This window comes from Ictidomys tridecemlineatus, chromosome 1 (assembly GCF_052094955.1).
Source record: "Ictidomys tridecemlineatus isolate mIctTri1 chromosome 1, mIctTri1.hap1, whole genome shotgun sequence".
In the NCBI taxonomy this organism is placed as follows: domain Eukaryota; kingdom Metazoa; phylum Chordata; class Mammalia; order Rodentia; family Sciuridae; genus Ictidomys; species Ictidomys tridecemlineatus.
The window spans coordinates 107,415,868-107,426,815 of NC_135477.1; the positions used below are offsets into that span (position 1 = coordinate 107,415,868).

Here is a 10,948-nt window from a genome sequence, read left to right on the forward strand (position 1 = left end):
GTGATAAGAACTAGGTGCCGTGATAAAGTAAGAAAGAAGACTTGCTTCTCACCTACATGAAGCTGATAATCTTCAGGATCCTCCTGAGGTAGTTATATAAGCAAGCATGCAAATACATTTTGTAAATACATTTATAAACTGTAAACTTTCTGGTTATTAAATATGCACCTGAATTGATACATGTGAAATTCTTATGATGATAATATACTTGATAAAGATTAGTTTACAACTTCTACTTTATGTTTTTCCCAAGCATAATTAAATATTTCTTATGATATTTAATATATATCTGTCAGGGACAAATGAAGTACCAGACAATATTCTAGGTAGAGGTAAAGACAGGAACAGTTATACCCACTGAATTTTGATTTTAGTTGATCCATGGTGGATGACACATACTGTTGAAGAAAAAGGGAGGTATAGATTGGGAATTATATGTTGCCTTCTTAAACAGAAATGTCTAATTAACAACTAAATAAAGATGTTAATAAAAGTTTTTATGTATTTTGAACATGCTAGAAATATAAATAAGCATATAGGTAGGACTATATGAGAAGATAAAGTCTGAAAACATGAACTGTACATAAACATAATCTGATAGAAACCAAGGAAAATGGAGCAGTGTTTGGATAATTGAAATTAAGGGAAGATTTTGAAGGTTTCATATAAAAACATTTCCATCCTAAATGACTTAAAGAAGTTTCTTATTACTCCTTCATTATAATTGATGTTAAGTTTCCTTGTTAGTTTAGTTGAGGAAGTAAATATACAGTGTACAGTGAATTGTCATAAAAATGCAGAGTGTTTTCTTACAAATATTGCATAGTTCAATCATTATTTCAGTCAAAACAAATCACCCTGGATTAACCTCTGGTTGCTTTAGTTTTTCCTAAATTGCTAACTAATTTTAATGGATTCAAGGAATCCATTAAAACTAATTTTAATGGATTCAAGAAATGAAATCATTATTTTTACATGTTCTTTCCATTATTATTGTAGATCAACTATACACAGTAATGGATTTCATGGTAGCATATTTGTATATGCATAAAACATACTTTAATCATTTATACTCCTATCACCCCTCTTTCTTTCCTCACATGTTTCCTCCTGTTCACCTTCTACTTTTTGTTTCTCTAATAGTCTCCCTTCCACTTTCATGACAGCTTTCACCTTTATTACATCTTTCTTCCTTTAGTATCTGTGGCCCATGATTTTCTTAGTATCATATTATTATATTTATCTGTTTGCAGTTTTACTGACTCAAAATGTAGCTATGATCCCCCTCATTAGAGGAGTAATAATTTCATAAATATTTTTGAATTTTTTTTTAGTTTTAGATGGACACAATACCTTCATTTATTTTTATGTAGTGCTGAGGATCAAACCCAGTGCCCCACACTTGCAAAGCAATCGCTTTACCACTGAGCTACAGCTCCAGCCTAAATATTGTTTTTAGTACTAGGTGGTCATTTCACTTGTTCATACATATTTTATTTTGAGTATGACTACTGAGATTCCAACAGCAGTTGCTCTTTGCAAAAATATATTCATGAAGAAAAATAGTCAGTATCCTATCTAAAAATCTGAGGTATTCACTGATGATTGAATTTAAATGTATTTATATGAAAGACATGAGGCCATTTAGAGAATGTCCATCTTTTGTGTGGACTACTAGAGGTAAGTAATCATCATAATTTGCCAAGAACTGTTCTGTTTAAGCATTCAAAGGCTAGTGCCGGTAGCTTCTCAGTTTCAAAGAAATCACAAGAGCTGATCAATGTACATTCGTCAAAGTATGTTTATTACAAAGGGAAAATACAAGAATCTAAATGATATTTTAACTAAATTTTCATAAACATTAGAGCCTACTTACATAATATTAGTAATCTATACACTACTCTCTAGTGTGCCAGAATTTAAAAGAACAGAAAACAATCTCTAAATTGTAAACTAAGAATTACTTCAGGTGTTGAAATACCACATCATACCAAATAAAATGTACAATTTTTATATTTTACATCAATTTAAAATAAATTTAATTTAATTTGAAAAATAGGTTTATTTACAGCTGTTTTTAGAGCACATTTCCTTCAACTAATGTATTTGGTTGAAAGAAAGAAATTGCCACTTTACAAAAAAGATGTAATATCCTATCATATGATTCTGTTTTACTGAACTACTCTCTCCAAGCCTAGGATAAATCAATACTTCTCAATTTTATTTTCAACTTTAAATCTTTTGCAATGAATGCTACACAACAGTGCAAACCAGGGAGAAGCAAACTTCTCTAAAGTTTTTTTTTTTTTAATTTGGAGTTTAGAGAAGGGGAATATGATACAGCTTTAACTCAGAAGAAACAAGTAGGCTTTTTTATATCATATTCACAAAAGACTATCTGACACAGACTGCTGAACATAAATTCTTAACAGTGTCTACAAACTTTTATAAGATTATAAATTTCCAAAAATTTTCCAATCCTCAGCATTATTTTCTAATTTTTGCTCCTGACCAAGTTCAATTTCCACAATATAATGAATTTCAATAAAACCTCTGGGCATGTCTTAGAAGAGTTTCAAAATGACAGGAAAAAGAAATGTCAGCAAGCAAAAAGTTTAAATATGAACTTTCCTTTTACTTTGGGAATAGGAAACAGTGCAAAGATAAGTGACCTATTTTCAAAAACATCTCATACTGAAAATTATTTTAGAAAATTCAATTCTGATTGTTGAAACAATTAGAACATTGTCTCAGCTATCTTTGATGACAACACACATTATCAAACATGCTATATGACATTTTAGTAAAGCACAAATAAAAATTCAATATTCAAAATACATTTACTTATTATACAAAATATTTGACTTAAAGCAATTAATTTTGCTTTGCAACCAAGGTAATTTACATACCTGTTATTGCAGAATCCAGGTGTGTTAATTTTTTTCTGTGGCACTATTTACCTTTTAGTTCTGCTGATGAAGCCTTCAACATTCTGTTCCTACTCTATTTATCTCACCTATTCATCTAACTAGCCTCCTCAAATGTCTGAAACTATCTCCGTCTGTACTTCCCTACCACATTGAGTGAAAAGTTATGAAATTTTGATTGCCTTAGAATTTTGCATAGCTCTGTAAATATATACATATGAATATTATCATCCAACACTACTACTACTAATAATAATAATATTGTGTACTTTATACATTCAGGCACTATGTTAAATACTTACATTTATTACTTCAATTAGATATTACCTCGGGATTCGTTTTACTATGTGGTCTGTTTTACATATGAAGAAAACAAGCTTAGTTACTTGCCTTAATGTTTGGATTGGAAGCTAACAATCAATTAATATGTTAGACTCCAAAAAATGTGGGGTATTATATACATGTAGAGATTGAACTCAGGGGCAGTTGGCCACTGAGCCACCTCCCAGCCCAATTTTTAATTTTATTTAGAAACAGGGTTTCACTGAGTTGTTTAGCACCCTACTTTTGCTGAGGCTGGCTTTGAACTTGCCATCCTTCTGCCTTAGCCTCCTGAGTCGCTGGAATTACAGATGTGTGCCACCAAGCCTCGCTTCTTTATAGTTTCTTAACCAAAGAAAGCATTCAGTATGTTTCTATGGACAATTTTAAATGGGTCATTTTTGAGAAATTAGAAAATTTAAGGTAAATCAAATAAGAGTACAATTTTATCTGTAAGTCAACCTCAGAGACCTCAGAAGCTTTTCAAATCTTTCTCTTAAGTTTTATAGGGACTAGTACTGGGAAATTCCTCAGCCTCCGTAGATCACATATAATTTAATCATAAGTAGATGTTCATTTATATGTACACATATATTTTATGTACATATGTATCTAATAAAATTAGAACAACAATCAAGTAGGTAGATTAGGTAGGTTGGTAAGTAGATGATATATAACGAACAGATAGAAAAGATAGTTCAGAAGTTTATGCCCTATGTACCTAATGAATCCTTGACTCCAATAAACAAAAACAAAACAAAAAATGTGATGTTCATTTTGTAAACACTTAAATCACAGGAAAATGAAAATTGCCTAGGGTACTGGTTTATTTTATTTTCTGTCCTTAACCAAGAAAAACAATTGAATTTAATTCATTTGTATTCAGCAGGAAAAAAATACACATTTATGTGTACAAATAAAATGCATAACATACTTTCTTACGTGAAACTAATGTCTACTTTCTGAAAGAAGAGTAATTTGAGTTCTAGATTTTTATTACCGAAGTATTTCTAAAGCAGCTTATTGATTCTCCACTTCTTTTTTTTTTCTGTCAAATTTTATTTACTTTCATAATGTCATTCTTATGCTGGAGTGTGAATGATTACAAATTTTATGTATTTTGTTGCCCTTTGTGCTTTCCACATATGCTCAATATTAACTTCCTTTTTCAAAGGCATCTCCTTTTGCAATACTGGTGAGACACTGAGTTTCTGCCAGACTACTAGTGCCACATTCGCTTTTTGTGTCGACATGCTCTCAGAACATCCCCTCCCAATGAAACACCTCTTGGTCATTTTCCTTCTCTTTGTGTGCTTGTCGCTCTCCCAGAAGTCTTCTACTACTTTACACTCTTTCCCTCTACTAGCTAGTTTTTCTTCGAGGACACTTATTTCCTATCTGTGTGAAATCTAGCTATCCTAACGCAATTTCTAATTCCTTACAAAACTGAAATCCATTCTCTGTGCCTCAAGCTAAGATTTAACTTTTATGTTCCTCTGCGCCTGTGCCTAAAGGAGGCACTAGCAGCGTAATGAACTCTGACCTAATTTCAAGAATGGCTCATGTGACAGAGCAAACAGATTGTGCTTGCAGGAGACTCTTCTCTGATATAAAATAAAACTAAGTGTGAGAGACTCATTGATTTCAAAGCACGGCTACAAAAAGTGAAGAGTACGCTGCTTGGTACGGTTTCTCCTGACTGGAGAACTGGGCTGATCATAAACCATCATAAACAAATTTTAACACTTACTCTCAAAGACGCAGAAGGTCCAACACCACCTTTCAGAGGGAAAGAACAAAATGGTTATCACATCTTCTTTCTACTTACTCCTTTTTTCAGTTTCATAACTTACACTTTAATCATGCTTCATATATCACTGATACATACCAAGTGAGATTAGAAACACAATTACAAAGATAGTCATCAGACTTACTCTTTCTGCTATTTTTCCTGAAAAATAACAATATATAAAAACTTTACCTGGACAGAAATATATGTAGGAAGTCACTTCCACATTCTAGCTGGGTCTTTATTTAGGATAAATGTTAATAGACACTTTTGAGAATTCCCAGGAGTAATTAATCTAGTTAAAATAAAAATCATATGCAAAATAATAAAGTTTGTATATATTTAAAGTGTTATTGGTTTGATATAGTGCTGCAGTCAGGTTGCAGCAAAATAACCAGGGGGTGACGAAGAACTTGTGTAGATCCATACAGCAGGAGAGGGAGCCGTTTATTGTAGGACAGGAGCGGTATATATACATTCCATACAGCTTATCTTAATTAACATAAACTAGATACAGCAGTCAACCAATAAGAAATCTCCACACTTAATGACTCACTGGTGTTACTTCACAAACCACTCCCTTTTGCAAAATGCCAGGTGCCATCCTTACTTGTTTACAGACTCTAACAGTATAGTATATTAATCTTGTTATCTTTAATATTTAATGTTGCAAATTAATGTAAATCACAAAGAGTTATAAAGTACTACTATAGTAAAGCTCCTGAACTTGCATTAAACTCATTACATTGTACTTAGTACCATGTTATGCAGTTGAAATAGAAAAAAAACAGTTGTCAACAATTCAATACCAATTATAAGTTGGCATTTAATAACCCCTCTAGGCTTTTGTTTAATTCCATTTAACCCATATTCCCATAGCCTCATATGAGATTAATCTAATTCATCAAACTAGCTTTTTGTATCATATTAAACACTGATAGCAACTAAAATATTATAATAAAGAACTTTGTATAGCCTCCTGGGATGTAACCTATTTTACATGATTTACAATGTCTGAGTGACTTCTTTGGTTGCTCTATCATTGCTCCTCTTTAAACTAGATTTTGTACCTGTATTTTGCAGATATTTACTCATGCTGGCAATTTACACATACGCTACAGTGAAACATGTGTGTCCTTCAGATAGATTCCTGTAGCATTAACAGAGAATTGTCTGCCTTTAGGTTTGAAAGGCTTCTCTGATGGCATCATAATCACCTTTTCTTGGCTGCAGGTTTAGCTTGGTTCAGGGGATACTCTGTCATATCACTGAAGAATCATAAAGCTATATTATAACACATGCTTTCTGAGACTACATCAGTCATTTTTCAGCCTATCAAGAGCGATGCCATAAAAAGGAACATTCTGAATTTTTATTAGTAAAAAATATTATTCACATAAACTTCAACTTGAAAACTGGAAATCATGACATCTACTTGCCTCATAGTTTTGTAAATATAGTTATCTAAATATTTCTGGGTTTTCATTAAAAAACTAAATAAGGAAACAGTAATGTATGCAGTGAAAAATTCTTTAAGCACGTTTCAAAAGGCATCTTTTTTTGAAGAATGTGTAGTACACAGAAGACTGTTTGATGGAACCATAGGAATAGGGTTCTTACTCTGATTATTGGGTGGGATTATAGATATTTTAATCACATAGAAAGTACATATAATTATTAGACTATATTGTGTTTTAGCATAGTATTCTGACATCCCAAACATATACTTCTCTAAATACTGAAACTACCAATAAAGCAGAATTTATAACCCAGAGGGAGAAAAGGCCATTGCAATGAGTTCTCAAAATTCCTATCCCATTTTATCATCTAAATTTATTTAACATTTTTTCTCTCTTATTCCATGCCTTGGGTTTCTAACCATACTGACATTCTAGGAGGTTTCTAGACAAGTCCCAGGAAGATTAGTAAATAAATGTATTTTCTGAATTTAGCATTCTCATTCAGAAAAACTGCACACTGACTGTCTATTTTCATGACATGTATTATTAAAACTTTATATTATATAACTGAAAACTGAAGACTTTTAAATGTTCTAAGCCATGGTTTGCCAATGTACTTCAGTCTTTTGTTACATGTCTTACTTTAAGTAGCATTTGAATATGATGCCAGCAAATGATGGAGGAGATACATGGTATAAAATAAAATGTGCAATGGTTTATGCATTTCTTTTCCTGAATCCATTCATTTTATAAAATTTATTTTTTATGACTGATATGTTCATAAAATATTTTTCTCAGAAAGATAGATAAAAGATAAAAGAAAGTTCAAAGTTATGAGATGAGGACAAGTAAATCAAGATTAAGTATATCAACAAAAGCCTGAACCTGAATTAGATTTCAACAATCTTGATTCTAGTACTTTCTTCAATTAACCCAGTAACTTATGAGAAGTGCTAAATAAAATAGCAAAAATAAGAAGTACAGTATGATAAAAATAAGTTCTCCACAATTTATATGATAGGACTTGCTTGTTTCATGCTTGTTTGATAATATATAAAGTCAATGCTCCATTGTCAATGGCTACATCATCCTGAACTATAAAAAGAAAGATTCATATTCCTTTCTATAGTATAGTCTGGCTAAAATAATGACTTAGCAGAGAGCTAGTGACATATTCATTTTCAAAAGCGGTTGCCTTCATAGTTTAATTCTTATTTAAATAATGTCATTGCTATATGTGACTTGATTGCAAAATTGCTTGAAGCTAAATAATGGTATCCATTAAGATGCCCCTGAGAAAATCTGGAATACTCTCAGTTGGATTTTAGGTGTAACATTATTTTTCAAAAGGACATTTATTCTTTCTAGTCTTTTGAAATAAAATGAAGCACCATTATATTTACTAAGTGATACATCTATGGAATGGTATGATATAAAAAAAGACAACACAAGTTATTTGAAAGCTTCCTTCAGGGACTCATTTGAAGATTGTAATGCAGCTGAATGTTTATAAAATATCCTGAAGCATACTTTAAAAATAACCAGTATAATCAAACAAGCTGCAGTCATATCTGCCATGTTTGGGGATAGAGAAATGCTAGTATTATTTAGTAATTTTCATAAATAATAAGGAAACAAAAGAATAAAATACGTTTAACATGTACAAGCTCTTGGGAAAAGAAAACCTCACACTGATGCTCATTTCAGTTCATGGAAACATATGTGCAAAGGCAGTTGAGTATCAATGAATGAAAAACTTAAGAGTCAGGCTTCTCATAAAATAAAGGAACAAGAGAAGCAGTAAATAATGGACAGGGTGCCATGGGGTCACCATGGAAGAATGAATTCTAATGGTTTTCAGCTTTTGTGTTAACCTGCAGGAGCTTTCCGGACAAACCTGATGGGACTAATGAGTGACTGGTCTCTTGCATCCCTTGACATTTGAAGCATAGGGATTTTGATTAACAGCCTCCAAAGTATCTCCATGTATTTTCCTAAAACACAATTGGTGTTGCAGTTGACAAAGGAGCAGAGAATGATTTTTGAGCATATTAAAGCAATTGTTCAAAAATTCTTTCTATATCATGAAATAGCAACATATAATTTTAAATATAGTTTGAAGTTAATACAAGACTCATGTTAAAATTAAACCAGAAAATACAATTCCAGTTTAAAAAATATCTATTTATTGCGCTATTATCTATCCATTCATCCAGAAACTATCTTTCTGTCTCAGTCATTTTGAGGTCCCTTAACAAATTACCACACTGGCTAGATTAACACACATTTTTTTCATTATTATGCATTGTGGAGGTCCGAAATGATCATACCAGCCTGAGTGGTTTCTCAATGAGGGCTCCATTCTTCATTACAGAGGCAGTGCTTCCTTTTTTTTTTTTCTAAGAAAACTCCCCAAAACAGTGATTTTATAAGACAATTCATACCAACTGTTAGTTTGTCAAAAAAAATTTCCTATTTTGGTTATAAATTCTTTAGACGAGTCTGAAATTATCACCAATTCTTTCTAAGTTATTACATAAAATATATTGTCATTTTTCTTAAGGTCAGTATGAGATAACCTAGAATAGTAGCTATTAAATGACAGCACAAAATGGTCATATAATAAATGAGACCTGGTTTATCACCAGCATTTACAAAACCAGACCCAGTGAAAGAATTAGGTCTAGGGACACTGCATGGTCTTTGTAGTGAATGTTTAGCCTGTCCCGATACTACTAACTCAGAACAGCAAAAATATTACAGTACAGACAATACTTTCTACCTGAATCATCACACAAAAGGGAGAAAGAGATTACTCGTGTTTATTTTTCTAAGGTCATTAATCCCATTAATGGAATCTATAACCTCATAACAAAATTAGAACCCAAGTATCACACTGAGGATTAGGTTACAACATATGAATTCAGTACATGGTTTTATCTATCCAAATATCTAAGAGACACACATATACACACAATCACACACAGGCACACACACACACACACACACACACACACACAATTCTCCTACAGACAATCTTCTACTTAAAAACTGAATTATACTTCCACTTCAGGAAGATGGATCATTTCAGCTCCTCAAAATTATTTTAATCCTCAAGTTTACTTCTTACAAAAAGAATCCTTAAATGTTTTATGCTATCAAAGATCCAACTTGAATAACTATAATACATTTAAAGTGAGAAAAATTAAATACACTGAACACTGAAATTTACTCAATTTACAAATAAATAGTAAATCATACAAACAAAATTTTATATACATCTGTACAAATTACCTGCTCATAAAAAACATGGTCACAGTTTTAAAGAACTAATACATAAAACACCACTCTGCTAAAGAATATTAAAACAGACCAAGAGTCAGTGGTGCTGCGAGCTTTTATACTAATGAACAAAAAATAAAATTTTGGATGTGGAAGAAAACTGATATCATTAAAATTTATTTTTTTCTGAATTAAACTCAAATTTCAGCATAACTATATGTCTGAAAAACTTAACCAAGTATATTCTTCACAATGTTTCCATTTATACTCACTGAACAATTGCCTAAAATATGTATTTATAATCTAAATGTAGGCACAACACACAGAACAATTTTGTATTCTTAATAGAAAAAAATACCTTAGTCCTGATTTTATAAACAATAGAAACTCAGCATAAAACAACAGAAGTTTATACTATATAAAAATCATAGGGTAGAATGGAGTAATTATCTGAAAAACAGTAATTTTAATTCTTTGAACAACATGGTCATTATTTCATACACACACACACACACACACACACACACACACACACCCCACAGGCTACTACCAAAGTTGAATCATACTATTTAAATTGTTTTGGTGTTAGGGAGAATAAAATGGCCCTTCAAGGTTCCTGTCCCCTGATATATACATCTTTTATAACCCACTCCCCTTGAGTGTGAACCCAGCTAGTGAATAGGCATATTTTTCTTCTGTGATTAGAATAATAACTGAGTGAACCCAAAGAGATTATTTGGGTGGAGCTAAACTAATAATGTAAATTGTTAAAGAAGGTAGTGCATCAGAGAGAAACTCTTCTGCCAGCCATATTAAAAACTGAGTATGGGGTGGTGTGACAAGGAAGTATGGTAAGCATTTATCACCTGAGGGAATCCACAGATGACAGCCAACAAAAGATTCAAGAAGGAAGAAAAGGACAAAGGAAAGAAGGCAGGCAGGCAGGAAAGGAAAGCAGGAAAAAGGGAGGAAGAGAAGAAGGGAGAATGGGAAGATGAAATCTTCAGGAACTGTGAAGAATTAAATTCTGTGTATAGCCATGGCACAGGTTTCAAATGAATCCTAAGTACCAGAAATTATACATGTGAACAAATCTTGATTTCAGCCTGCTAAAATTTAAGCAGCAGATCCAATTAACCCACTACTGAAACACATAAATTATGGTATTT

The 10,948-nt window shown here is 32.0% G+C and overlaps 1 pseudogene; it reads right to left on the minus strand.

The window, feature by feature from the left end:
• Positions 1-9,133: 9,133 nt before the first annotated feature.
• On the minus strand, positions 9,134-9,260 carry LOC120885984 (small nucleolar RNA SNORA72; annotated as a pseudogene).
• Between the last annotated feature and the right edge of the window lie 1,688 nt (positions 9,261-10,948).